The following is a 15,292-nucleotide window of genomic DNA, read 5'->3' on the forward strand; positions in this document are numbered from 1 at the left end:
ATGTTCTCAAGGCTGCGATGTAGTGTTCCATGGTCCCTTCCAGTTCATAAAATCTAAGTTCTATGGTACCTTCTAGCTCTGGTCTTTTAGAATAGTTCCAAAGCAGAAATTCAACATTTCATGTACTATCCTGATATGATATCCTTTGTTTTAGGGTGCCCTCTGGCTCTCACATTCCCTTCTCTATGGCTACTCTTAGATCCCCTTGTCTACCTACTAAGGTCCCACTGGCTCACACTATTTTCTATGGCTCTGTCTATCTCCCCCTTTTTGTTTTCTAAAGTCCTTCCTACCTCTTATATTACCAGTTCCAGGGCTCATCCAGATCTGGCAGTCTGGATTCTAAATTTCTTCCAAGCTCTTACTGGAGTTCCAATTACCCTGTCTCTCTCTATTCCTCGCCCCCCTGAGAACATAAAAAAACTGATCTTCTCAAGAAATTCATTGAAAGTTCTTAGACACCTTCCAGCTGTGAAAATCTTGGTTCTATATGAGCTTGGTTCTTTCAGAACCCTCTCACAACAGAAATTCAGACCCCATTGACTGGTTCTGTCCATCTCCCACTCTCTTTCTTCTAAAGTCCCTTCTACCTCTCATAGTACAGGTTCTTGGTCCCTATGGAGATCTGGCAGTCCAGATTATAAATGTCTTTCAAGCTTAGGTATTTTATATTATGATACGCTCTCTGATCTGATATTTTGTCTTCAATATCCTCTCCTACTTGTGACATTTGTGACATTCAGACTGCCTTCCCTTTTCCGAATCCTCTTTTCTGTCCCCTCCACTATTCTCCTCTGAAAGGCTATGACATTCTATGTGTTAAGAACCCTAACAGTCCTGAGATCCTATGTTCTATGTCCCACCCTGCTCTAAAATTTGAGGTTTTCTTTCATCTGTTTTTGTCTTTTCATACTACACATGTGTCTTAACAATATGATTGAAAAGCTCTAATGTTGTGTCTTTTAAATACACTACATTTCATAATTACTATTTCACTACTAAATATTAAATATCCCTATTACCAATAGCAGTATTAAGTAATTAAGGAACTGCACTTAATCAAATCAATGCCCCCCCCTTTTTTAAAATGAGTTATAACAATATTACCTGATCAAGGCCATAGCACTTCTCTTATCAGGGGATTTTTATTTCTTGGAGCCACATAAGGCTCTGAGATTTTAAACTTATACCTTTGGCTCTGTGGTCTCGGACCTAAATTTTAATTCTTACAATTACCACTGTACTGATATAAGTTATTCGGAAATAAGCATTGCGTTTAAGCCACAAATATCCTTTGTTACTGGGCTTTCCACCCAGCTGTCTCTCCATTCGTTGGCCTTCTAAAGCCATCAAAAAACTTATCTTCTCAAAGGTTACATTGAGATTTCTACTCCTGGTGCTAAAGTCCTCTCTCACCTCCAACATTTTTGTTATTTTAAAGGCACCTCCCAGTTGAGACATTCTGCCTTCTTTGGCTCCTCCCTAATCCGATAAGTCTGTTTGTTATGCTCTCATTGGCCACAACAACCTGTGTTCTCAGCTTTTCACCATCTCCCACTTTCTGGGTTCTGAGACCCCTCCCACCTTAAAGAAGCCAGCCCATAGTGCCTCCTCCAGCTTGGATAAGTCTCTAAACCACTTACCCTTCTCCATCTATCAGCTATCTTGGCTTCATTTTTCACTCCCAGATCTGCTTAGCCAGCTCTAAGAATCTGGATTCTAATGTCTTCTCCACCACCAACAGTTTTCCTTGAATGACACCTCCCAGGCAAGATAATCTATGTCATAATGACCCTCCTGGTCCTGACAATCCATGTTCTATATCATCCTCTTCCTCTCAAATTAGGATTTCTTTCTTTTCGTTTTTGAATTTGTTTTTATCCTATTGCAGTCTAAATATCTTGGCAGTGGGATTATATAAAAGCAATTCTTTTAGCTTTAAGTACATGGTACTTAACACATTATGGAAATCAATAAATATTCCCCATTCATTATGAAAAGTAGTCATTTCAGTCACAATCTTACCGCATCAAAAATTGCATGTAATCATTTTTTTGCCTTTACTTTCAAGCCACATAAGACTCTGAATTTTCATCATTCCTTTTTAGCTATCTGGTTCAAGATCTGAGTTTTAATTCAATGTACCACCTCCATCCTAATATAAATTATGTTTAAATAAATATTCCATTTTATAACATAAATAAACTTTGATATTCTTTTATAAATTAACCTGTCCATCCCGCCTACCTTTGGTCACTGAGGACAAGAAACACCTCCTTCACAGCTCTATTGTGTGCTAAGGTGCCTCTCAGCTCAGAAGAGCTATGTTTTAAGGTTCAAGCCAGTCTAGGCCTTCTGTGATTTTTGAGGCCACTTCTACTTCTGACATTCTGTGTTTTAATACAGTTTGTCAGTATTTTAAAATTTAACCTGTGCTTCTCAATAACTAGGTCCACTGAGCACATTAAAAAAAAAACTCTCCATCCCAGCTTTGGTACTGTGGGGCCTTGGAGGTCTAAAGACTTGTTTTAAAGGCCATCTCATCTGTGACATTCTGTGATGTCTAGGCCACTCTTACTTTTAACATCCTCTGTGCAGCTAGCTCTGGTTTCTCTCCTTCTCCATGCCCTACTGATTCTGATGTTCTCTCTATCCAGCTCCCAAGCTTGACATTCTCTGTGTTAAGGTCCTTAGACTCTGAAATTTGTATTCTCAGACTCTCATCATCTCCCACTTTCTGTGTTATAGGGTCCCCTGAATGGCCAGCTCTGATATTGCAGGTTCTAGGGTTCCACCCAGCTCAGACATTCTGGATTCAAACCTGGCTCCCAGCTCCCAGATGCTTCCTTCTGAATGCTCTCCCAGCTCTGCTATTCTGGCCTTTCTGTGTGCTCCCTGCATATACTGCCATTTAGAGGCAGGACTGTCCTCCAGCTCTCCCATTCACTAAGCTCTCTCTCACTTTTAACCTTCTCTTTGGAAACACACGTCTCAGCCCAGGCATCTATGATCTAAGGCCCTATATCCTAGGAATTTTTTTCTATTAATTTCTTAATATTTAGTTTATTACATTATATATATGTATGTGTATATATATATATACATAATATGTTTTAGCAACACAGTCATTTAAAAAGACAAATGGCTTCCCTTTAAAAACCTATGTACTTAACACCTTATCATTATCAACAAAGACTTGTCATTCGTTACCAATAATAGTAATATTAATCGCAGTCTTACCAGATCAAGGCACTTCTGCAATTACTTTTTTGCCCGTTTTTTTTTCTTTTTGTGGAACAAAATAAGGCACTTCATTTTCACCAATCCCCTTTGGCTGTATTGGTTCAGTCCCTGAGTTTTAATACAGAGCTGCACCACTGCGCTGAAATAAATTATATGAAAATTCATTTTGCAGATGATACCACAAATATAATGTTTTGTTATTTTAAAATTTTACTTGTACTTCCCGATACATAGACCCATTGAACACGTTACAAAAACTTTTTCCCTGCTATGCTACTGTTTGTTCTAAAGCTCATCACAGTTCTGAAGATCTATGTTGTAAAGGCCATCTCATCTCTGACATTCTGTATTTTAAGGGCTTTCTTAGCTCTGAGATCCCTTCTTCAAAGTGTCCTAGAGGTTCTAACATTCTCCTCCTGATGCAACTCTCAGGTCTGACATTTGGAGTGCTAAGGTCACCTGCGCTCTGACAATTTGTATTCTCACACTCTGACCATCTCCTACTTTCTTTGTTATAAGGGGCCCTCAGTGTCCCCCCGCCCCAAAATTCCAGGTTTCTAGGGCCCAATCCAGCCCTAGCATTCTGGATTCTAAGATACCTTCCAGATCAGAAGAGCTATGTTCTAAATGCTCTCTCACATTTGATATTCTGGCTTCTATGGCTACTGTCTGTTCTACCATTCAGAGCCTAGAACTCTCCTAGCACACAGATTCTCCATCCTAAACTCTCTCCTACATTTAACATTTTGTGTTAACAGGCACCTCCAAGCCTAGACATCCGAGGTTCTAAGGACCCTCCCAGCACTGTGATTCTCTGTTCTGAGGCCCCATTCATTTCTGATATCCAAAGCTTTTCTTTTTCATTTATTTTTATGTTCCTCCACGCATGTGACTTAGCAAGCCAATGATGTGAAAGCACAAATGAGGTCCCTTTTAAATCCTATGTACTAAAGACCTAATTTTTTTTTCATTAAACAGCCCCCCCCCCCCCCATAGTAGCAGTATCAGTAATGGCAGTCTTACCAAATCAAGGCGCTGCATGGAAATAATTTTAATACCCGTTTTGTTTCCTTTTTATGGAACCCGAGTAGGCACTGCATTTCCCCCTTTCCTCTTTGGCTGAATTGGTTCAATACCTGAGTTTTAATTCAAAGGATCACCACTGAGCTGAAAGAAATTATACAGAAATTAATGGTATATATGATGACACCACTGCCTTATTGTTTTTCAATTTACTGTTGTTTCCTAAGACTTTAACGCACAGAGCATATAAAAACTTCGCCGATATGTTGTTTGTTCTACAGCCCCTCACAGGTCTGAAGATCTGTGTATAGCTGTCTCAGCACTGATATTATTCCGTGTTCTAAGGGCTCACCTTGCTCTGAAATCCCTTGTTCTAAGTACCCTCCTATCTCTGACACTCTTCCACGTCTACTCCCAAGCATGACATTTCTAAGCCAAGGTGCCCTGACAATTTGTGCTCACGAGTTCTATTTCCCTAACAGTTTCTGTGTTATAGGGTTCCCTGAATGCCCACCTCTGACATTGCGGGTTCTAGGGCCCCACTCGAGTCAGCTCAGACATTCTGCATTCAAACCCGGCTCCCTGTTCCCAGGTGCTTCCTCTGCTAGTCTGTCCTCTCTGGGTGCCCCCCTGCATATATTGCCATTCAGAGGCAGGACTGCCCTCTAGTTCTCCCATTCTCTATTCTAAGCTCTCTCTCATCTCCAGCATTCTCTTCTGAAAGGCACCTCCAGGCTAGACATCTAGAATCTTCCCTGGTGTCACATCGTAGGGATTTTTCCTTTTTGTTTCTTAGTATTTATTTTAGTACACTGCATGTATCTTAGTAATACACTATTTTACAAGCACAACTGGTATCCTCTTCAAAACTCACATTTACAAAACTTTATTTTTAAGGATCAAATACAAAATGCTCTGGCATTTGAAGCACTTCATCACCAGCCCCCTCCTACATTTCAAATCTTAAACCTTATACTCCAACATGTACTCTTTGAACCAGCCCTAGTCTCCTGGCTGTTCCAGGAACAAGACCCACCATCTCTAGTCTCTAGACATTCTCTCTGGCTGTTCCCCCTGCCTGGAAATGCTTTCCCTCCTGTGCTCTCACTTCCGACCTCCCTGGCTTCCTATAAGTCACAGCTAAAATCCCCCCTTCCACAGGAAGCTTCCCCACCCCCTCTTCATTCCAGTGCCTTCCCTCTGGTCATTATTTCCTAGTTAGCCTGCATAACGCTTGCTCTGTATGTATGTTTTCATGTTGTCTCCCCCAATAGATTTAAAACTTCTTGAGGGCAGGGACTGTCTTTTCCTCTTTTTTTATTCTTAGGGCTTAACACAACGCTTAATATATAGCAGGCACTTAATGAATGTTTACTGATTGATTTTCAACTCCTTTTTCATTAGTACTACTACTAATAATATCATTAACATTCTTACCAGATAAAGGAACTGCATGCGATTATGTTTTAGCCTGTTTTGTCCTTATTTTAGAGACATAGAAGGCACAACATTTCCCTCTTCGCTCTTTAGTTGTATTGGAGTAATACCTGAGGTTTAATTCAAAGGTTCACCACTGAGCTGAAATGAATTGTATGGAAATTAATGTTACATATCACTGTATGATTATACTTCCTAATTATTTTTAATTTACCTGTACTTCCCAATACCCTATCCCACTAAGTACATTAAAAAAAGTTATTCCCCAATAGGATATTCTGTTGTCAGAAGATCTATCTTCTAAGGGCGGTCCTGATGACATTCTTTTGTTGTAAGATCACTCCTACTTCTGGTATTCTGTGTTCTAAGGGCTCACCTCATACCACTATTCCTTGTTCTAAGTACCCTCTTACCTCTCTCATCCTCTTCTCTATACAACTTGCAGGCCTGTCATTCCTCTGTACTAAAGTCCCCTAAGGTCTGATAATTTGTATTCTCAGACCTTGAGCACCTCCCACTTTCTGAATAATGTTGGGGTTTTTTTGGGTTCAGTCATTTCAGTTGTGTCCGACTCTTTGTGACCCCTTTTGGGGTTTTCTTGGATAAGATACTAGAATTATCTGCCATTTCCTTCTCTAGCTCATTTTACAGCTGAGGAACTGAAGCAAACAGGGTGAAATGACTTTTGCCCAGGGTCACACAGCTAGTACCTGTTTGAGGCTGGATATTAACTCAGGTCTTTCTGATTCCATGCCTGGAGCTCTATCCACTGTGCCACCTAGCTGCCCCTTTATGTACACATGCATGGGCTAGGAATAAGCGCCCCCCCAATCCCCACCTCTGATATTTGAGTTTCTTGGGTTCCATCCACCCCCAGCATTCTGAATTCTCCCAGATCTGATATTCTGGCTTCTATGGCTGTTGCCTATTTTGCCATTCAAAGCTCAGAGCTCTCCCAGCACACAAATTCTCTATTCTAAAACTTCTCCCACATTTAAAGTTTTGTGTTGAAAGGCACCCCCCAGCCTAGACATCTGAGGTTCTAAGGGCCCTCCAAGCACTACCATTCTTTGTTCTGAGGTCTCACTCTTTTCTGGTAACTGAGGTGGGTTTCTTTTTTCCATTTATTTTTATTACGTTCCACTGCACATGGGACTTAGCAAGACAATGATCTAACAAAGGCCTGCACAACCTGCAGCCTGAATGTCCTCTACATTTTTCACTGGCCACCCAAAATCCTTTGGTGTGCCAAGCAGCCTGCTGGCCTACAGGCCAGAGGTTGTGCAAGCCTGATCTAAAAGAATCAATGCTGTCCCTTTTAAATCCTAAGTACTAAAGACTTTATTTTTCTTTCATTAAGCAGTTCCCATAGTAGCAAAAGCAATAATAGCAGTCTTACCAAGTCAAGGCACTGCATGGGAATAGTTTAATACCCGTTTTGTTTCCTGTTTATGGAGCCAGAGAAGGCACTGTATTTCCCCCTTTCCTCTTTGGATAGATTGATTTAATACCTGAGTTTTAATTCAAAGGTTCACCACAGAGCTGAAATGAATTATATGGAAATTAACGTTACATATCATGGCATAATTTCACTTTCTTATTGTTTATAAATTTACTGCTGCTTCCCAATACCTTAACCCACTGGGCACATTAAAAAAAACCAAACTCCTTTCCCCAATATGTTTATCTGTGTTCCAGAGGTCAGTAGATGTATGTTCTAAGGACTAACCTATCTCTGACATTCTTTGATATTAATGCCAATCTTATTTCTGACATTCTGTGTTCTAAGGTTCTCCTGGCTCTAATGTCTCTTGTTCAAAGTATCCTAGAAGTTCTGACATTCTCCTTTCTATGCAACAATCAGGACTGACATTCAGAGTACTAAGATTTCCTGGCTTCTCATCTCCTACTTTCTTTGTCATAAGGGTCAACTCAGTTTCTCCACCTCTGACGTTCCAGATCCTTTGGCCCCACCCAGCTCAGGCACTGTTTTTTTTTTAATTTTTCACTTATTTTTGACATTTATATTTTAAGATGTGAGTTGCAAATTTTCTCCCTCCCTTCCACCTCTCCATTAAGAAGGCAAGCGTGATATCAATTATACATGTAAAGTAATGCAATATTAATAATGGTGGTCTTACCAAGTCAAGGCACTGTATGGAAATAGTTTAATACCCGTTTTGTTTCCTATTTATGGAGCCTGAGAAGGCACTGTATTTCCCTTTCCTGTTGGCTGTATTGGTTTTAGTACCTGAGTTTTAATTCAAAGGATCACCACAGAGCTGAAAGAAATTATACAGAAAGTAATGTTGTATATCTTGGTAAAATTTTACTTTCTCATTGTTTTTAAATTTCCCGCTTCACGATACCTCAACCCAACATGTACATTAAAAAGAAACTCTTCCTCCAATAAGATATTGTTTGTTCTAGAGCTCTTTACAGGTCAGAAGATTTATGTTTTAAAGGCTGCCCACCTCTTACATTCTCAGATTTTAAGGACACTCCTACATCTGAAATTCTCTTTTCTAAGGGTTCCCCAAGCTCTTACAGTCTCCTCTCTATCCACCAGACATTCTCTGTGCTAAGGCCCCTAGATTCTGACAGTTTGTGTTCTCAGACTCTCCTCATCTCCCACTTTCTGTGTTATAGGGTCCCCTGAATGGCCAGCTCTGATATTGCAGGTTCTAGGGCTCCACCCACCTCAGACATTCTGGATTCAAACCCGGCTCCCAGAGACTTCCTTCTGAATGTTCTACCAGCTCTGCTATTCTGGCCTCTCTGGGTGCCCCCTGCCATTCAGGGGCAGGACTCTCTCCCACCCCAATATTCTCCTTTCAACAGCAGCTCCCAATCTAGCAGCTAGCATCCTAGCCTCCTCTGACATCCTAGGGATTTTTCCTTTTCCTTCCTTGATATCATTATATCATGCTGCCTATGTTTCTTAACAACACAGCATTGCTTTTAAAACTTAATGCCTTACTGTTTTCAACAAAGATTCCTCATTCATTATCCAATAATGGCCATTTCAACTGCAGACTTACCAGAAACAAGGCACTGCATGGGATTATTTTTTGCCTGGTTTTCCTTATTTTAGAGCCACAAAAGGCACAGCATTTCCCCCTTTTTCTCTTTGGCTGAATTGATTTAGTACCTGAGTTTTAATTCAAAGGTTCACCACAGAGCTGAAATGGAGTATATGGAAATTAATGTTACTTTCACCTTCTTATTGTTTATAAATTTACTGCTGCTTCCCAATACCTTAACCCACTGAGCACATTAAAAACAAAACAGAAGCACTTTCCCCACTACCATACTGAGTGTTCTTTAGAACAGCCCCTCACAGGTAGTAGGTGCTTAATAAATGTTTATTGATTTATTGGGAAGATCTATGTTCTAAGGGCCTCATCTATGACATTCTGTAATTTCAAAGCCACTCTTACTTCCCACATACTATGTTCTAAACGTTCTCCTAGAGCCTGTACTCTCCCACCTCTTCTTCAAAGTACCCTAGAGGTTCTGACATTCTCCTCTCTCTCTAGAGCTCCCAGGCCTGACCATCTCCCAATTTCTGAATAATAAGTCAGCCTATTCCTGCCCCCACCCTCCAAACCCTCACCTCTGCTACTTCAGGTTCTAGGGCCTCACCTTGGTCAGGCATCATTGACTCTAAGGCACTTCCCTGCTCAGAACAGCTGTTCTGCATTCTATGTGTACTCCCAGCCTGACATCTTGTGGGCCGTTTCCCTGAGCTCTGAAAAATCTGTGCTCTCTGGTTCTGGTCACCTCCCACTTTCTGTGTTATAAGGTCCCCTGAACAACTCCCTCTGATATTCCAGGTTCTAGAGCCCCATTCACCCTGGGCACTCTGGATTCTAAGATACCTTCCAGATCAGAACAGATATGTTCTAAAGGCTCTTCTGGATCTGATATTCTGGCTTTGATGGCTATTACCTGTTCTACCATTCAGAGCCCAGAACCTTCCCAGCATGCAAATTCTCTATTCTAATTAACATTTTATTTTGTGTTGACAGGCACCTCCCAGCCTAGGCATCTGAGGTTCTAGGGACCCTCCCAGGAGAGTCATTCTTTGTTCTGAGGTTTCACCCTTTTCTGATATCTAATGTTTTCATTTATTACTTTTCATCATATTCTAGTACAAAGACAATGATCTAAAAGAACCAATGCTGTCCACTTTAAATCCTATATACTACACACAATATTTTGCTTTCATTAAACAGTCCCCATAATAGCAAAAGCAATAATAGCAGTCTTACCAAATCAAGGCACTGCATATTTTACCCGGTTTTTTTCCACTTTATGGAACCTGAGAAGGCACTGTATTTTCCCCCTTTTCCTCTTTGGATAGATTGATTTAATACCTGAGTTTTAATTCAAAGGATCACCACTGAGCTGAAATGAATTATACAGAAATTAATGTTGTATATTGTGGCATAATTTCACTGTTTTCAAATTTACTGGTACTTCCCAATACCTTAACCCATTGGGCACATAAGAAAAACCAATTCTCCCATGTGACATTGTTTATTCTAAAGCCCTTCACAGGTCAGAAAATCTGTGCTCTAAGTGTTGCCTCCTCGCTGATATTCTGGGATTTTAAGGTCACTCCAACTTGATACTGTATGTTCTAAGGGCTTCATGAGCTCTCTTATCTTGTTCAAAGTACCTTCCTAACTTTGCCATTCTCCCCTCCAAGACTCCCAGCAGGCCCAATGTTCTGTGGGCCCAATGCTCTGCCCCAGGCTCAGTAATTTTGTCTTCTCAGACTCTGACCATCTTCCACTTTCTTAGTTATGGGGTCTCCTGACCGCCCAGCTAAGACATTCTGGATTCAGACACACCTCCTGGCTCACTAACGTGATGTTCTAAAGGCTCTGCCAGATCTGACTTTCTGGATTCTTACAGCCATTCCAAGTTTCATCACTCAGAGGCAGGACTGCTCTCCAGCTCACACATTTGCTATTCTAAGCTCTTTCCCACCCTCAACATTTTCCTTTGAAAAGCACTTCCCAGCCTGGATATCTGTGATCTAGCTCCTATCAATTTCTGACATGCTAGGGATTTTTTCTTTTCATTTTTCAATGTTTATTTTCGTGTGTGTGTGTGTGTGTGTGTGTGTCTTAGCAATACAGTAATTTCAAAGACCATATGCATAAGGTATCTGTTTTAAAACCTATGAACATAACATATTATTGTTTTCAACAAAGATTCCTCATCATTATCCAGTCATAGTAATGTCAGTTGAAGACTTACCAGATCAAGGCACTGCATGGGATTATTTTTTGCCTGGTTTTCCTTATTTTAGAGCCACAAAAGGCACAGCATTTCCCTCTTCGCTCTTTAGTTGTATTGGACAAATACCTGAGTTTTAATTCAAAGGATCACCACTGAGCTGAAATGAATTATATGGAAATTAATGTTGCCTATCATGGCATAATTTCTTTTATTGTTTTTCAATTTATTGGTGTAATCCACTGAGTATATTCAAAACAACTCATTCTTGGCTATGATATTATTTCTTCTAAAGCTCTCCAAAGTCAGATATATTCTGAAGGCTGTCCTGTCACTGACATTCTGTTATTTTAAGGCTATTCTTACTTCTGAGAGTCTATTCTGATAGTTCTGATTTCCCTTCTTCTCCACGCCCTACTGATTCTGATGTTCTCTCTATCCAGCTCCCAAGCCAGACATTCTCTGTGCTAAGGTCCCTAGATTCTGACAGTTTGTGTTCTCAGACTCTCCTCATCTCCCACTTTCTGTGTTATAGGGTCCCCTGAATGGCCAGCTCTGATATTGCAGGTTCTAGGGCTCCACCCACCTCAGACATTCTGGATTTGAACCCGGCTCTCAGAGACTTCCTTCTGAATGTTCTACCAGCTCTGCCATTCTGGCCTCTCTGGGTGCCCCCTGCCATTCAGGGGCAGGACTCTCTCCCACCCCAATATTCTCCTTTAAACAGCAGCTCCCAATCTAGCAGCTAGCATCCTAGTCTCCTCTGACATCCTAGGGATTTTTCCTTTTCCTTCCTTGATATCATTATATCATGCTGCCTATGTTTCTTAACAACACAGCATTGCTTTTAAAACTTAATGCCTTACTGTTTTCAACAAAGATTCCTCATTCATTATCCAATAATGGCCATTTCAATTGCAGACTTACCAGAAACAAGGCACTGCATGGGATTATTTTTTGCCTGGTTTTCCTTATTTTAGAGCCACAAAAGGCACAGCATTTCCCCCTTTTTCTCTTTGGCTGAATTGATTTAGTACCTGAGTTTTAATTCAAAGGTTCACCACAGAGCTGAAATGGAGTATATGGAAATTAATGTTACTTTCACCTTCTTATTGTTTATAAATTTACTGCTGCTTCCCAATACCTTAACCCACTGAGCGCATTAAAAAACAAAACAGAAGCACTTTCCCCACTACCATACTGAGTGTTCTTTAGAACAGCCCCTCACAGGTAGTAGGTGCTTAATAAATGTTTATTGATTTATTGGGGAGATCTATGTTCTAAGGCTGCCCCACGTCCGTGATTTTCAAGCCATCCCTACTTCTGGCCTGCTCTTCTAGCTCAAACATTCTCCTCTCTATGAGTACACTTGGGCCTGACATTCTGTGTGCTAAGCTTTCCAAGGCTCTGTGTTCTAAGATTCAGACCATCTCCCACTATCTATGTTGGAATGTATCCCATACCCTACCCATGACACTCCAGGTTCTAGGGCCCCATTCAGTTTTAGGCATTCTGGATTCTAAAATGCCTCCCAGGCCCTAAATGCTCAGCTGGGCCTGCTATTACAGTTTCTCTGGCCCTTTCCAAGTCTGCTGTTCACAGTCAGGACTTCCCTCACTGCTCACAACTCTCTTCCACTTCTAACATTCTGGAGCCTGGACTACCAGCTCAGACAGTGAGGTCTTACCTCCTCTAACATGTTAGGAACTTTGTCTTTTCATTTCTTAATATTTATTTTATTACACTACATATTGTCAGTCAATAAATATTTATCAAGTGCCTACTACACTATGTGCCAGGTAGCGCTAAAGGGCTGGGAACACAAAAGAGGCAAAAAACAGTTCCCTCAAGGAATTCACAGTCTAACTGGGGTAGACAATAATCAATCTGATATGTACAAACAACCCTGTACAGAATAAAGAGGAAATTATTACGTGAGGTAAAGCACTGGAATTAAGAGAGGCTATGAAAGGCTTCTTGTAGAAGACAGGATATTAATTGGGATTTAAAGGAATAGAAAGCATTCCAGGCATAAGAGACAGCCATAGTGGGAGAAAATGCTCAGAGCCATGTCTCGTTCATGAAACTACAAGTAAGCCAGTGTCACTGGATTGAAGAATATGTGCTGGAGACCAAGGCATAGGAGGGAGGGGGTGGGGAGATTATGAAGGACTTTGGACACCAAACAGGATTTTGTGTTTGATTCTGGAGGTGACAGGGACCCAGTGGAGTTTATCAAGCATGGGAGTGACATGGTGGTACCTGAACTGTACCACAGCTACTTTTGGTGGCTGAATGGATGATGGTTTGGAGTGGGGAGAGACTTGAGGCAGCCAGATCAACCATCAAGCTATTGTTATAGTCCAGGCTTGAGGGGATGAGGGTCTGCACCGGGGTGGTGGCAGAGCCAGGGGAGAGAAAGGCAAGTATTTGAGAGATATTACAAAAGTGAAGTTGCTAGGCTTTGGCAATGAATTGGATTTGGTGGGGTAAGAGAGAAGGAAGAGTCCAGGATGACTCCAAGCGTATGTTGAGAATGGCATTGCCCTCTACAGCAACAGGGAAGGTGGGAGGAGGAAGAGTTAGGGCAAAGGATTATCAGTTCAGTTTTGGATATGTGAATTTAAGATGTCTACCGGACATCCAACTGTCTTATCAATACAGTATTTTCAAAGCATACATGGTGTCCCCTTTAAAATTTATGTACTTAACACTTTATTGTTCTCAACAAAGACTTGTCATTCATTACCAGTAATAGTAATATGAACAGCAGTCTTACCAGTTCAAGGCACAGAATGGATTACTTTTTTGCCCGTTTTTTTTCTTTTATGGAGCCAAATAAGGCACTACATTTTCACCAATCCCTTTTGGCTGTTAGTTCGGTCCCTGAGTTTTAATACAGAGCTGCACCACCTCACTGAAATAAATTACATTGAAAATTAATGTTGAATATTTACCATAAACATACTTTGTAGTTGTTTTTTAAATTTACTTGTTGGTCCCAACACACTGACCCACGGAGCACATTAAAAAGAAAAATATCCTTTTCCATTATAGCATTGTTTCTTTTAAAGCCCCTCACAGGTCAGAAGTTCTGTACTCTTAGGCTCGTTCCATCATTGTTATTCTATTATTTTAAGGCTTCTGCCATTCTCTGTTCTATGTGTCCTTCTAACTCTGACATTTTCCTAGGCTCTGACCATCTCCCACTTTCTGTGTTATAGGCTAGTTCCCTGATGGCCCAGCTGTGATATTTCAGCCTCTAGAGCCCCACCCAACTAAGACATTGTGTATTCAAACATGCCTCCCAGCTCACATACATTTCCTTCTAACTGCTCTCCAGGTTCTGCTATTCTGGTTTCTCTGTGTGCTCCTGGTACAGCTTGCCATTCAGACGCAGGACTGCCCTCCAGCTCTCAAATTCTCTATTCTAATCTCTATCCCATCTTTACCATTTTCCTTTGAAAGGCTCCTCCAGCCCAGATGTCTAGACATCCTAGGGATTTTTCCTTTTCATTTCTTAATATTTATTTTAGTGCACTGCATATGTCTCCTAGTAATACAATATTTTAAAAGCACAACTGGTGTCCCCTTTAAAATCCATGTACTTAACACCTAATTGTTTTCAGTGGACTTGTACTTTCTTATCAGTCTTGCCAGATCAAGGAAGTACATGCAATTATTTTTGTCTGTTTTTTTTTCCTTTTTCTTCTTTTGGAGCCAAATAATGCACTGCATTTTCCCTAATCCCATTTGGTTTTGTTGGTTCAGGATCTCAGTTTTAATAGATACATACATACATACATGTGTATATATATAATAAATATAAATATAAATATAAATATATTATATATATATATATATATATAATGTCATCATGGTGCAGGAATTATATGGAAATTAATCTTATATATCATACTGTAAGTATATTTTTGGTTTTTAGATTTACCTGTGCTTCCCAATGCCTTGACTAAATACATTAAAAAACAAAACAAAAACCTTCTCTTACCTCTAGTATTGGCTGTCTTAATGGAATTCAGAAATCTGCGTATCTTTAATCTGAGTCCTCAGAACCCCAGTATCCTCCTACATTGCCCACTCCCAGGGCTCATCATCTGTGGGCCACAGTCCCACCAGCTCAGTCCATCTCCCACTGTCTTCTAAGACCTCTCCCATTTTCCATATTCTCCAACTCAGAAGTATTTTATTCTTAGACAACTCAGAGCTCAGAAAAACCTTGTTCTAAGTGATCTGGTAAGTCTGATATTTTGACTTGTATTTCAAATTTCCCTTCTAATATTTAGCATCCCAAATGAACTCCCAGCTCTGAAATTCTGTA

The 15,292-nt window shown here is 40.5% G+C and overlaps 1 long non-coding RNA gene across 7 annotated transcripts in view; it reads right to left on the bottom strand.

The window, feature by feature from the left end:
* The window catches only part of LOC118833059, a 74,312-nt gene extending 59,570 nt beyond the window's left edge, over window positions 1-14,742 (bottom strand). For 2 of the 7 annotated variants that reach the window (XR_005009275.1, XR_005009276.1), the window contains exons 1-10: window positions 13,733-14,727; window positions 11,881-12,021; window positions 10,975-11,113; window positions 9,978-10,113; window positions 8,745-8,885; window positions 7,845-7,985; window positions 7,103-7,245; window positions 5,704-5,844; window positions 4,267-4,410; window positions 3,241-3,382 (exon numbers count right to left, since the gene is read on the bottom strand). This is a non-coding gene — a long non-coding RNA (uncharacterized LOC118833059). Of the gene's footprint in view, window positions 1-3,240; window positions 3,383-4,266; window positions 4,411-5,703; window positions 5,845-7,102; window positions 7,246-7,844; window positions 7,986-8,744; window positions 8,886-9,977; window positions 10,114-10,974; window positions 11,114-11,880; window positions 12,022-13,732 lie in introns of all 7 variants that reach the window. The other 5 variants (XR_005009272.1, XR_005009270.1, XR_005009273.1 and 2 more) reach the window with 5 other exon arrangements.
* Window positions 14,743-15,292: the final 550 nt, after the last annotated feature.

This window comes from Trichosurus vulpecula, assembly GCF_011100635.1.
Source record: "Trichosurus vulpecula isolate mTriVul1 chromosome X unlocalized genomic scaffold, mTriVul1.pri SUPER_X_unloc_1, whole genome shotgun sequence".
Classification (NCBI taxonomy): domain Eukaryota; kingdom Metazoa; phylum Chordata; class Mammalia; order Diprotodontia; family Phalangeridae; genus Trichosurus; species Trichosurus vulpecula.